Below are 13,035 nucleotides of genomic sequence, written 5' to 3' on the forward strand. Positions count from 1 at the left end.
TTTTCATGTAACAATGTCTTGCATCAGTAAAGAAAATTCTTCCCAAATATTCTTTTGAGTAGCTACATAATTGCTATGGTATCACAGAGCTTTCTCTTCTTGTCACATTTACCCATACTTTCCAGATGTTCACTATTACATTAACGAGAGCCATTTCAAAGTGATTCAAATTGAGGTATAAACTCAATTTGATCTCTACCTCTGCTAGTTCCTTAGCTTTGAAATTATAAGGTTTCCAGACATGACCTCTTTTTTAAGTTCAAGTACTGGTTGCTGAGCTGCTTTCCGGAAGCTGTGTAGATCAGCACTCTATGACTCACCTTCTAAAGAGAGCCAGTTGGATGGGTGTGCAGCTGTTCCCCAAACTTTCTCCCCAACATCCCCCTGAGGCAGCAGATGCACTAAGGGCAAGAGAAGTCAGCAGGGGATTTTGCAGGGAGGAAGCATTGGTTCTTGAACGAAGGGCACTGCCTCTTAGCTTCTCACTTGAGTAACCCCCACTCTCCAAGGCCTCTGTTTTCAAGATCATGATAGCAAACAGTTCCAGTGATCACTTGTGATCCTTCAGCAGCCATCTGTTCCACCTGCTTGTCTGTCTTAATTTGTGGTGGTGAGGCAAGTGGAAAGAGGGATTGAGAATCATTTGTTTAAAGAACATATATAGAGTCCTATGATAAAGAAGGCACTGTTCTGAGAGATGAGAATGCAATGGTAAGCAGAAATAGCATGGTTCCTATTATTGTGGCAATAGGAACCCCTGCTACATTTCTATGTGGCAGACTTAATCCCTTGGTACCTAAGAATATGACCATATTTGGACATAGGGTCTTGAAGAGGTAATAAGTCAAAATAAGGCATTACAGTGAGCTCTAATTCAGCCTAACTAGTGGCCTTATAAAAGAAGAAAAACAATACTTAAAAACGAACTCGGGGCCGTGATTTTGGCCTAGTTGTAGAGTGATTGCCTAGCATGCATGAAGACCCAGGTTCAATTCCTTGATACCACATACATAGAAAAAAGCCAGAAGTGGTGCTGAGGCTCAAGTGGTAGAACTCTAGCCTTGAGAAAGTCCAAGGACCGAGCTCAGACCCTGAGCTCAAGTCCAGGACTGGCAAAAAAAAAAAAAAAAAAAAAACACTCAGGGACCAGGCATGGTGGCTCATGCCTATAATCATAGCTACTCAGGAGGCTAAGATCTGAGGATCAAGGTTCAAAGCCAGCGGAGGCACAAAAGGACCTGAGAGACTCTTATCTCCAATTAACATGTAGAAAACTGGAAGTGGGGCTTGGCTCAAGGGTAGGGCAGTAGCTTTGAGCTGAAGAGCTCAGGGACAATGCCCAGGCCCAGAAGTAAGGTGGTAGTTTTGAGCTGAAGAGCTCAGGGACAATGTCCAGGTGGAGTTCAAGCTCCATGACCCACAAAAAGCAAAGAACTAAAAAAACAAAAAAAAATCTAGCTCAGGGGCCAGGAGTGTGGTCTAGTGGTAGAGTGCTTATCCAGCATGCACAAGCCCTAGGTTTGATTCCTCAGTACCACATACACAGAAGAGGCCAGAGTAGTGCTGTGGCTCTGCCAGAGCCAGTCAGCAGCAAGGTGGGATTCCTGATTTAGGGGGTGAGGATGAGAAAAGAAAAAAACAAGAAACAGTTGGGGTCGGGAGGTCTATAGCTTAAGTCCGCAGCCCAAGACTGTAGGCTAAGGCTGTAAGCTTAAGACTGTAGCCCAGTCTATTTCTCATTCCAGTGTTATATGCTCTCTTAAAACCAAGAAACTGTCAGGGGTTACATTTGTACCAAATGGTAATCAAGTCTCAGATCAGTTAAGCAGACAATGATAAAGCAATAATACATTTGTATCAAATGGTAACCAAGTCTCAGATCAGTTAAGCAGAAAGTGATAAAAGGATAAATCAATAAAACCAGGAAGTTCACAATACTGACAATGTAGCTCAAAGCTCATAGGCATGCCGTCATACATGACAGCTCATTTCTTTGTGTGGTTATCTTACTCAGTGATGCAGATCCATGGGTCAGCCTGACCCCACACTCAGCTCCCAACATGGCTCAAGTGGCAGAGCATTAGCCTTGAGCAAAAATGTCCAAGGACACACAGTGCCCAGGCCCTGAGTTCAAGTCCCAGGACTGGCCAAACAAACAAACACCTCAGGATGTGTGCTTATACAAAAAAAAAAAAAAAGCCATATGGTGACACAGCAAGAAAGCAAATATCAAGCCAAGAAAAGAAAACTTAGACGAAACCATACCCTGACTACTAATATCTTCATAATGGACTTCCAGCCTCTATTTAGGTGAGAAATGGATTTCTTTATTTAAGCCACTGAGTCTGTAGCATTTCATTATGTCAATTTTAGCAGACTGATACAGTCTCTAGTTTCAAGGAGCCTCTTTAGTGGAAGTTGAGATTTAGTGAATGCCCAACCTAATCATTAACTAATACAGACCTCTAAGTATCATGAAGGACAAAAATGGAGGAGTGTGAGAGCACACAGTAGGGAATCATCATCTAGTCCAAGGACAGTGAGAGCTATCAGAGATGGAATATGAAGGTCAATGAGAATTTTACTAGACAGGACCAAAGTGTGGTCAAAGGAAGACAGTGCTCTGGGGAGAAGGAAGGAAGTGCTCTGCTTTAGGATCTGGGAGAGATGAGAATGACAGCAGTGATGGGAGTACAGCCTAAGGAGTAGCAGGATGGGAGACATGAGGGGCTGTGGGAAACTGCATAAGGCCTGCAGAAACATGGAAACATGGAAGGAACTCGTCTATTTTCTCAAAAGCTCCCTCTGGCTACCTTTTGGAGAAGGAAATGCAAGCAACCAGAGTGTAAGTGAAGAATTAGAAGCTACAGCAGTATCAAGGTGAAAGATGATAGGGCCTTGAACCAAGGCTGTAAAAATGTGAATGAGCAAATCAGAGTGCACTGTCATGAAATAGAAGGGAAATTCTGCAGAACAAGTTAAGTAATCAAGTCTACTACGATAGAACTTGGCCATACTATGTTGCTGGATAAAATAACAAGTTTGGCTAGGTGCCGATGGCTCATGCCTGTAATCCTAGCTACTCAGGAAGCTGAGATCAGAGTCATAATTTGAAGCCAGCCCAGGCAGGAAAGTTTGTGAGACTTTTTTTTTTCTTTTTTGCCAGTCCTAAGGTTTTAACTCAGGGCCTGGGCACTGTCCTTGACCACTTTTGCTCAAGGCTAGTGCTCTGTCACTTCAGCCACAGCACCACTTCCAGCCTTTTCTGTGCTCAGAGTAGAGTAGTAAGGTGGCTGGTCTGAAACTTTCTTCAAAGCCCTCATTCTTCCTGATCAAGGAGTGAGAAGGTTTTCTGGTGAGCTATAAAGAACAGCTCTGAGAGAATACAGTGGTCAGTCTGTGCACACAGTCCTTGTTTTGAACTTATTCCAGAGGCTATTAATTCCATCTATTGACTAATGAGTAATGAGTCAATAGATGGAATTAAGGAAAGCCTCCTACCTCCCAGGGTAAACAATCACACTCTGTGATGGTTAAGAGTATGTATCAACTTGACTGGACTGAAGGATACCCAGATAGCTGGAAAACATTGTTCAAGTGTGTGAGGAAATTCCTGGGAAAGATTAGCAATTAGTCAAGTAAAAGTTGACTGAGGAAAGCAGTTCCATTCTCCCCACTGAGGACAGGGTGAAAATACTCTCTTCACGAACTTGAATATCCACCCTACTCCCACTCAGAGATCCATCCTTTATCTCCTAACCCTCAGGTCTGTGGATTCTGGCTTTCTTGATTCTTTTGTTTGTAGATGGTAAAATTGGGGGCTTTTTGCCTCCATAATAGCATGGGATAACTTCCACAAGAAATCTCAATCCCTCCTTATCCTTTGTTTCTGCCCTTCCACCTTCTCCTCCTTTACTTTATTTCCTTCTCACTTTCACCCTCTTCCTCCTCCTCTCTCTCTTCTACCTCCTTTGGTCTGTTTCTCTGAAACCCTAAGTAATATATAAAAAGAAAATCCATCTAAAGAAATGGAGGGAAAGACAAACAATGGAAGGGATCAGATAGGAATTAAATCCTTTCCAAAGTAGAGTTTGTCTCATATTTTATCTTCTAGAAGCGTCCAGAGCATACCAAAATGAGCCAATCTAAACAAATGTAAAGGACACCTGATTCAAGTGCCAGAAGCAGGCACAGTCATGTACTAGCACTGAATGGTCCTGCTAAGTTGCAAAATAGAACATAAGAACAAGCAGAGATGATACAGGCCAGGGGAGAAGGCTAAGTGTCTCTAGCGATTTCAAGGCTGAAAGGAGGCAAAGAGCTGTATGAAGATGACACTTTCATTAGTTCCTCTATACCTGAATGTCAGTGCTTTGGAAAAGAAAGGATAGCAAGAGCTGTAAATATGTCATTTATCTGTGGTTCCTAAAGTGCAACCAGCATAAGGACTCCTGTCCATTTCCAAGCATATTGAATCAAAATCTCTGAGAATGGCTCAGGAATCTAACTTTTAAAAGCTCCTCGCTTAATTTCACACAGACTAAAGACAAGAAACTACAGGTCAAAGAACAGATTTCAGTTTTTTGGAGCAAAAGTCTACAACGCTAGCCAAATGTACTGAAGTCCAGATGCAATACATTTCACAAGGACTGAAGAGGCTTTATCTGGAGATTGTCTCTAAATGGAAAAGGGGAACTGGAGAAGAGGGGGATACTATGATTTGGATATGAAATGATGTCCCTAAAGGCTCATGTGTTAAGTCTTGGTCTCCACAGAAGCAGTGCTCAGAGGTGATTGGATTGTAGAGGCATTCATCTCATCAATGAGTTAATCAATAGTTGAATGACTTCTGTTGGAAACTATAAGAAGTAGATTATGGGTAGAGGAAGTAAGCTATTGTAGGTATGGCCTCAAAGATTATATGTTATTCCTAATTCTTTCTTCCCTTCCTCTGCTTACAGTTAACTAACCATAAAGTGAGCAGCTTTGCTATATCACATGCTCCTCACCATATTCTGCCTCACTACCGGTCAAGAAACAATGGAGCCAAGTAACTTTAATCTCTGGAACCAGAGCTAAAATGAGCCTTTCTCCCTTCAGGGTGATTTCCTCAGGTATTCTGCAACAGCAATGGAAAGCTGACTAATTCAAGAGACAAAGTGAGGGAGATAACATTCAGCTAAAATTTCTCAAACCAGTAGGACAAAAAAAAGAGTACTGGCAGCAATACAAAAGAATGACTCTGGAGTCACTCTACCTACATTCAAATTTTCTCTCTCTTGATCTACTAGTGTGTGGCTTACACACTAGCAGAGTAAGTTATCTTACTCTTCTGAGCCTCATTTTTCTTATCTGTATGATGGAGATTATAAAGAATAACTGTTTCATGGGTTAAATAAGTGCCTTATATTCATTATAGCACAAAATCAGCATCTGGTAGTATTAGCTATTACCATTGGGATATGAAGGTATTTACAGGATTAAAATCATATGAATGAAGGTACACATAATGTTTATGGTCTCTGACACCTATAAAAATGCTGGGTGCTGGCCAAGAGCGTAGCTTAGTGGTAGAGTGCTTACTAAGCATGCACAAAGCCCAGGGTTCAATTCCTTGGTACCACATATACAGGAAAAAAGCCAGAAGTGGTGCTGTGGCCCTAGTGGTACAGCACTAGTCTTGAGAATGCCCAAGAGCAGTGCCCAGGCCCTGAGTTCAAATCATAGGACTGGCCAAAAAAAAAAAGTTGGGTTCCCTGAAAATTTTAACAATAAGAGTTCTTGCATAAACCCAACAAAATAGCAAATGATACTGCTTGGTCAGTAAAGCAAAGTTACCAGGAGGCAGAGTTCTGGAGTTCAATCAAGATGACAAACCACTGCATGGAAATCCTTACCAGGACTCACGTAAAGCCTTTGGGGAAGAATCAAGGTAGAGGGGAAACTGGACAGTGGTATTAGTAGTGCTAGAACAAGTTGAGCCTTGACATTTGGAGAAGTTTCCCTAGCTCAGAGATGAATCTAGCTATGCCTCAGTTAGGGACAATTCCATCTCTCAGATGAACTGATAGAAGGGTCTTGGTATAGAAGGGAAGCTTGAATCACCTTTGGGGTGAATACCAGCAAGGGTCATAGTGTGTGTGTGTGTGTGTGTGTGTGTGTGTTAAGATCTCCTAAAGAGAGGTAGGCGCATCTGATCATATAAAATAGCATTTATTGAAATTAACTCCAGGATCTGGAAACAAGATTTTCTTTATTGTTGCTTTCTTTTTGTCTTGTTTCATTTATCTGTCTTTGAAAGTGGTAAAGGGGGTAAGAAATGCAGGGCCAAAGAATGAACAAATGTAGCAGTGGTGATCAAAAGACACTATGCCAAAAGTGAACTACAAATTCATAGATGGGTTCGAAGGGGAAACTGGGAAAGAGTGAGGGAAGGAGTGACATTATTCAAAAAGTAATGTGCCCTTTACCTGACTTACATAACTGTCATCTCTTTATAATAACAATAAAAAATCTAAACTTTTTAAAAAATATAGGGGGTGGGGGGAGGGAAAAGGGGACAAAAACATGAAAAGGGTTATCAATGTGTGAGAAATAATGCATCTACTACCTGATGAATGTAACTGTAAGACCTTAATACATTACCCCGACAATAAAAAATAAAAAAATACAAAATAAGGTAGAAACTCATACCTGCTAACTGAAAAAAAATGTTACTTCTGTGAAGCTGTTAGTTTTTATCTTTTTATTTTTAAAAACATGCTTTACTAGTTTTGGCTCTTTTTTTTTTTTTTAGTTTTGGCTCTTTAAACTCAGGGGAAGTTATTCTTTGTCCCTGGCAAATTACCATCCTTCTCAAGAAAAATATGACTGAGCCAGAACAAAAAGACAAAACAGGCAGCAGTGTTTATGCCTAGAATTATCTGTTTGCTGAGTTTGGGAGCCAGGCACAGTGGCTCCCGCCTATAATCTTAGCTACTCAAACTCAGACTGAAATCTGAGGATTTCGGTTCAAAGCCAGCTACAAAGCCAGCCTGGGCACTAAAGAATGTGAGACTCTTATCTCCAAGTAATCATTAGAAAATCAGAAGCTAGGGGTAGGGAAGTAGCCTTGAGCTGAGCTGAAGAGCTCAGGGACAATGCCCAGGCCCCATGACAAAAAAAAAAAAAAAATCCAGTTTGAGGGGCCAGGAGATTGGCCTAGTGGTAGAGTGCTTGCCTAGCATGCATGAAGACCCAGTACTACATGCATAGAAAAAAAAGCTGGAAGTGGTGCTGTGGCTCAAGTGGTAGAGCTCTAGTCTTGATTAAAGTCCAAGGACAGTGTTCAGGCCCTGAGTTTAAGCCCCATGACTGGCAAAAAAAAGAAAAAAAAATCCAGTTGGGGCCAGGAGTGCTGGGTGGTAGAGTGCTTGCCTAGCATGCACAAAGCCCTGGGTTCGATTCCATTGTACCACATACATAGAGAAAGCTGGAAGTGGTGCTGTGGCTCAAGTGGTAGAGCCCAAGGACTGTACCCAGTTCCTGAGTTCTAGCCCTAGGACTCACAAAAAAAAAATAGCTTTTTCCACAAGGGGTTTGCCGTCAGGATGTAGGTGCTGTGAAAAATACCACTAATTCGAAGCCAAAATGGGAAAGGAAAAGACCCATACCAACATTGTCGTCCTTGGACACATTGATTTTTGCAAGTCCACCACCCCCAGACACCTGATCTACAAATGTGGTGGCATAGACAAGAGAACCATTGAGAAGTTCGAGAAGGAGGCTGCTGAGATGGGAAAGGGCTTCTTCAAGTATGCCTGGGTCTCGGATAAACTGAAGGCTGAACATGAGTGTGGTATCACCATTGACATCTCCCTGTGGAAATTTGAGTCCAGCATGATGCCCCAGGACTCAGAGACTTCATCAAGAACATGATGACAGGCACATCCCAGGCTGATTGTGCTGTCCTGATTGTTGCTGCTGGTGCTGGTGAATTTGGTATCTCCAAGAACGGGCAGACCTGTGAGCATGCTCTTCTGGCTTACGCACTCAGTATGAAACAGCTCATTGTTGGTGTTAACAAAACGGATTCCACTGAGCCCCCCTATAGCCAGAAGAGATACAAGGAAGTCATTAAAGAAGTTAGCACCTACATTAAGAAAATTGACTACAATCCTGACACAGTAGCATTTGTGCCAATTTCTGGTTGGAATGGTAACAACATGCTGGAGCCAAGTGCTAATATGCCTTGGTTAAGGGATGGAAAGTCACCTGTAAAGATGGCAGTGCCAGTGGAACCATCTCGCTCAAAGCTTTGGATTGCATTCTGCCACCAATTCATCCCACTGACAAGCCTTTGAGCCTGCCCCTTCAGGATGTCTACAGATTGGAGGTATTGACACCGTCCCTGTGGGCCGAGTGGAGACCGATGTCCTCAAGCCTGGCATGGTGGTCACCTTTGCTCCTGTCAATGTCACAACTGAAGTGAAGTCTGCTGGAATGTATCACGAGGCTTTGAGTGAAGCTCTTCCTGGGGTCAATGTGGGATTCAACGTCAAGAACGTGTCAGTCGAAGATGTGCACTGTGGCAATGTTGCTGGTGACAGCAAGAATGATCCGCCCTTGGAAGAAGCTGGCTTCACTGCTCAGGTGATCATCCTGAACCACCCAGGCCAGATCAGTGCTGGCTTTGCCCCAGTGCTGGATTGCCACACTGCTCACATTCCTTGCAAGTTTGCTGAGCTGAAGGAGAAGATTGACCGCTATTCTGGTAGGAAGCTGAAAGACGGCCCTAAATTTCTCAAGTCTGGTGATGCTGCCATTGTCAACATGATTCCAGGCAAGTCCATGTGTGTGGAGAGCTTCTCTATCCTCCTCTGTGTCGTTTCGCTGTTCGTGATATGAGGCAGACTGTTGCGGTGGGTGTCATCAAAGCTGTGGACAAGACTGCTGCCAGAGCAAGCTCAGGAGGCTAAATGAATATTACCCAACACCTGTCACTTCAGTCTTAACCAGTGGTGGAAGAACAGTCTCAGAACTGTTTATCTCAATTGGCCATTTAAGTTTAATAGTAAAAGACTGCTTAATGATAACAATGCATGGTAAAAAAAACCTTCAGATGGAAAGGAAAATGCTTTGTGGACCATTTTTTGGTGTGGCAGTTTTAAGTTATTAGTTTTTAAAAATCAGTACTTTTTAATGGAAACAACATGACCAAAAATCTGTCACAGAATTTTGAGACCCATTAAAACAAAGTTTAATGAAAAAAAAATACAGTTTATGTCAGTGTTGTGCCCAAAGTTTACAATCCCCCCCGAAAGACCACGAGTCCACCACCAATGCCAGCAACAAAGAGCCATTTATTAGCAAGCTCAAGCTTGGTCCTCCGCGCCTTAGAACCCAATGACATTTGGAAGCCCTGAGTACAGAATTAGCACAGCTTTTATAGTACAGAATAAACAAGTTTTAGTTTTCATTTTCATAGCCTCATGTTTTAGTTAACTTTTACACAGGGACATTCCTCAGTTTCTTATCGGTTCTTATATTATGGTTTCCCTCAGAAGTTTAATTTTAGGTGTCCTTGCTAGCTGTGGAACACAGCTGCTGTCCTAGAGAAGACTTTTGAATGTCCTTGCTAGCTCTCTGAATAAACATCTGATGGAGCATCTTGCAGTTCTCCTGAGAAGAGGCAGTTAGGGGGTTTCTCAGAACTTAACTCTTACAGAATGGAGGCTGCTTTAACAAGATGGATTCAATCTAGCTACATTCAGTTTAGCCACCGCTCTTCATTCGTCCCTTCTAATCATGCACCCTAGTGGCCAATCATGGCCCTGGAAGGTGCGTGGTATTTTCATTGGGAATGGATTGGTAGGTAGTTCTTAGTATCATCAACTGTACTGTATTTATTTTATCTTTTACAAAAGCTCTAAGTCTATTTATTACACAAGGGCCTATAGTAAGAACTAATAAAAGAATAAGTAGGGGTCCAAAGTAGAGTTGTTAGCCAAGGGAAATAACTGAACCACGATTTAAACCAGCCCTCCTGTTGTTCCTGCTCTTTCTTTTAGCTAGGCCTGACACCATCAAGCACAAAAGAGTTGGGCAGGGGGATCACCAGCCCAACATCACCTCTGTAGCTGGAGACACTTAGTTTGGTGATCTCAATTTCATTTTTACACCCTCCATTTCATGTTTGTCTTATCCTGTGCCAGCACGAAGGCTAGGCAGATTTGAACCCTTGGTAGTTTTGTCTTTCTTGGATTGCCAGTAACCTATTGACTAGGAGTATCAGACAAATAAGTTGTAAGGAACACACTCATGAATCTGGCAGCAGTGCCTCAGTTGTCTCCTGGTGAACAAGACCCACCACCTGTATCTATCACAGAGATTTTCCCCCTTTCCTTTGGCTCAGTACCATAAGGTACTCCCAAAGGGTCTCAGGTCCCAATTCATTGGAATTATATTCTTATTTCCTATTATTTGCAATCTCCTGGCATGAGACTTCCAAAAACTAAGGAACCAAAGCCCTCAAGTGAACTAGTGGGTGTGATGGAAGTACAGTTTTTGTTTGCCTGTCTTTTTTATTTTTATTTTTATTTTGCCAATCCTGGGCTTGAGCTCAGGGCCTGAGCACTATCCTTGGATTTTCTTAAGGTTAACACTTGAGCCTCAACACCACTTCCGGCTTTCTTCTATGTATGTGGTACCAAGGAATCAAACCCTGGCCTCTATGCATGCTAGGCAAGTACTCCTACCACTAGGTCAAACTTCTGGCCCCCCCTTTTTTTTCCTTTGTCAGTGACGGGGCTTGAATTCTTAGCCTGGGTGCTATGCCTGAGTGCTTTAGCTCAAGCCTACCGCCTTACCCCTAAAGCCACAGCCCCACTTCCCATTTTCTAGTGATTAATTGGAGATAAGATTCTCAGACTTTTTAGTGCTAAAGCTGGCTTTGAACCATGATCCTCAGATCTCAGCCTCCTGAGTAGCTACAATTACAGATGTAAGCCTCCACACCCAGCTAAGAACCAGTATTCTTATGACTGCTTCTTAGTTCCCAAACCCAAGCACTATAACCACAGTGGAGTTGGCTCCATGGATTGGCCTTTGTTCAGAGCACTTAAAGCATATGTAAGGTAATAACTATGCTTCTTGAAATACTGTTGCTTACTTGTCCCTTTAGCAGTCATTCAACCTATCAAAGCAACTGTTTCTGAATGATAAAGCATGTTAATTTTGAATATGAAATGTCTGCACTGGCTCATGTGTTGAAGCCATGGTCCCCAGCTGACAGAACTCTTTATGGAAGGTGTTGGAAACTAGGAGGTGGGCCTAGCTAGAGGAGAGATGTTATTTGGGGAGTCTTCAGCAAGCATGTTTTGTACCTTAACATTTCTTCTCTTTGCTTCTTGGCATGAGATGAGTAACTTTGCTCCAGCATATGCTTCCTGCCTTTTTTTTTCCTTTGTCAGTCTTGGTGCTTCAACTCAGAGCCTGGACACTGTCCTTGGGCTTTCTCCAGGCTAGAGCTCTACCACTTGAACCACAGCACCACTTCTGGCTTTTGTCTGGGTATGTGGTACTAAGGAATTGAATCCAGCACTTCATGCATGCTACTAGACGAGCACTCTACCAGTAGGCCCCCTGCCATGTTGTTTTATTTCAGGCCTACAGCAATGAAGCCAACTGTCCATGGACTGAACCTATGAAGTAAATCCTTCCTCCCTTAAGCTGTTTCTCCCTTATCAGAGATGAAGAAACAGAAATTAGACATGCGGTTATTATTATTAATCTGGTTAAAAAGATTTTGGGGAAAAAACGCTTTTGGAACTGGTTCCTGGGAATGCGTTGAAAAGAAATGGACTAGGGAAAATGGAATGCTGTAAGCAGAGTGTAATGGGGTTGTTTGGGGGATTAGTACAAAAGATCAGAATGCCAATAGGGATGTAGGCAGGAAACTGTGTTCATCATGGTTTCAAGATGGGAATCAGACTCTACTAAGAATTGGTCTAATGGTCATTCATGTTATATTATTGTTGTAAAGAATGTCTATTTTGTATAAGCACTGTTTTGTGGGAGAATGAGATTAAACATGATAAATGAATTCATCTGGTGGATATGTCATGGCATCTCAGCATTAGGGAGTGATGTGGTTATTGCTAGCTCCTTCTGGTGAGAAGAATAAAAAGACTTGAAAAGGTTTGGTGAGGAGAACCCGTGCATACGTGGGGCTAAGGACAGCATGGCTGCTGAAGAAAACATAAATGGAAAGAAGCCAAGTATCTTACTTGGGGACAGAAGGAAAGATGCTTTGAAGCATTCTGGTCAGCCACTGAAGCCCTAATGGGCTTCACATCATTTCCCAAATTGCTCTTGGAGCTTACATTATGCCACTGGACTTCAGACATGGGGCTACAGAAATTAATGGTTGCCTTGGTAGATTTTGGTTTTGCTTTAGTCTTAGTCTTTCTTGCTTTTTTTTCATATTAGTCCTTTTTGGAACTGGAGACTTTACCTTGTACTGCTACGTATTAGAATACTATAATTTCTTTATTTTACAGGGACTTACAGTTTAAAACTTTGTTTTCACAAAGAATACTTTGGATGTGAACTTTTGTTCTATGAGATAGACATAAGCTTCGGGGGATCAGGGATAGAGTATTGTGGTTTGAATATGAAATGTACCTCTTAGGCTTATGTGTCAAAACCTTGACCCTCAGCCTGTGGCACTTGTGAGAGATAGTGTAAACTTTAGGAGATGGAGTCTAACAGGAGGAATTAGGTCACTATGGGGGCTACGTTTCATGGGAATATCTTGAGCATGGCTAGCTCCTGTCTTTGACTCCTGGCTAGTATGAGGTGAGAAACTTTTGCTTCACCCACAGTAATTAAACCAGATGCTGATGGACTGAAGCCTTTGAAACTGAGCCAAAACGGATCCTTTTCTCCCTTGATTCTTTGAGGTATTTGTCACAGTGGCAACAAAACTAGAACACAGGATATTAAATCAGAGAATGAATACAGTGTGTGTGTATATACACACACACACACATATCA

The 13,035-nt window shown here is 42.3% G+C and overlaps 1 pseudogene; it reads left to right on the top strand.

Moving 5' to 3' along the window:
* The first annotated feature begins 7,601 nt into the window (after positions 1-7,601).
* LOC150060596 (elongation factor 1-alpha 1 pseudogene) lies at positions 7,602-8,957 on the top strand (annotated as a pseudogene).
* Positions 8,958-13,035: the final 4,078 nt, after the last annotated feature.

This window comes from Megascapheus bottae, chromosome 7 (assembly GCF_031878675.1).
Source record: "Megascapheus bottae isolate mThoBot1 chromosome 7, mThoBot2.hap1, whole genome shotgun sequence".
Classification (NCBI taxonomy): domain Eukaryota; kingdom Metazoa; phylum Chordata; class Mammalia; order Rodentia; family Geomyidae; genus Megascapheus; species Megascapheus bottae.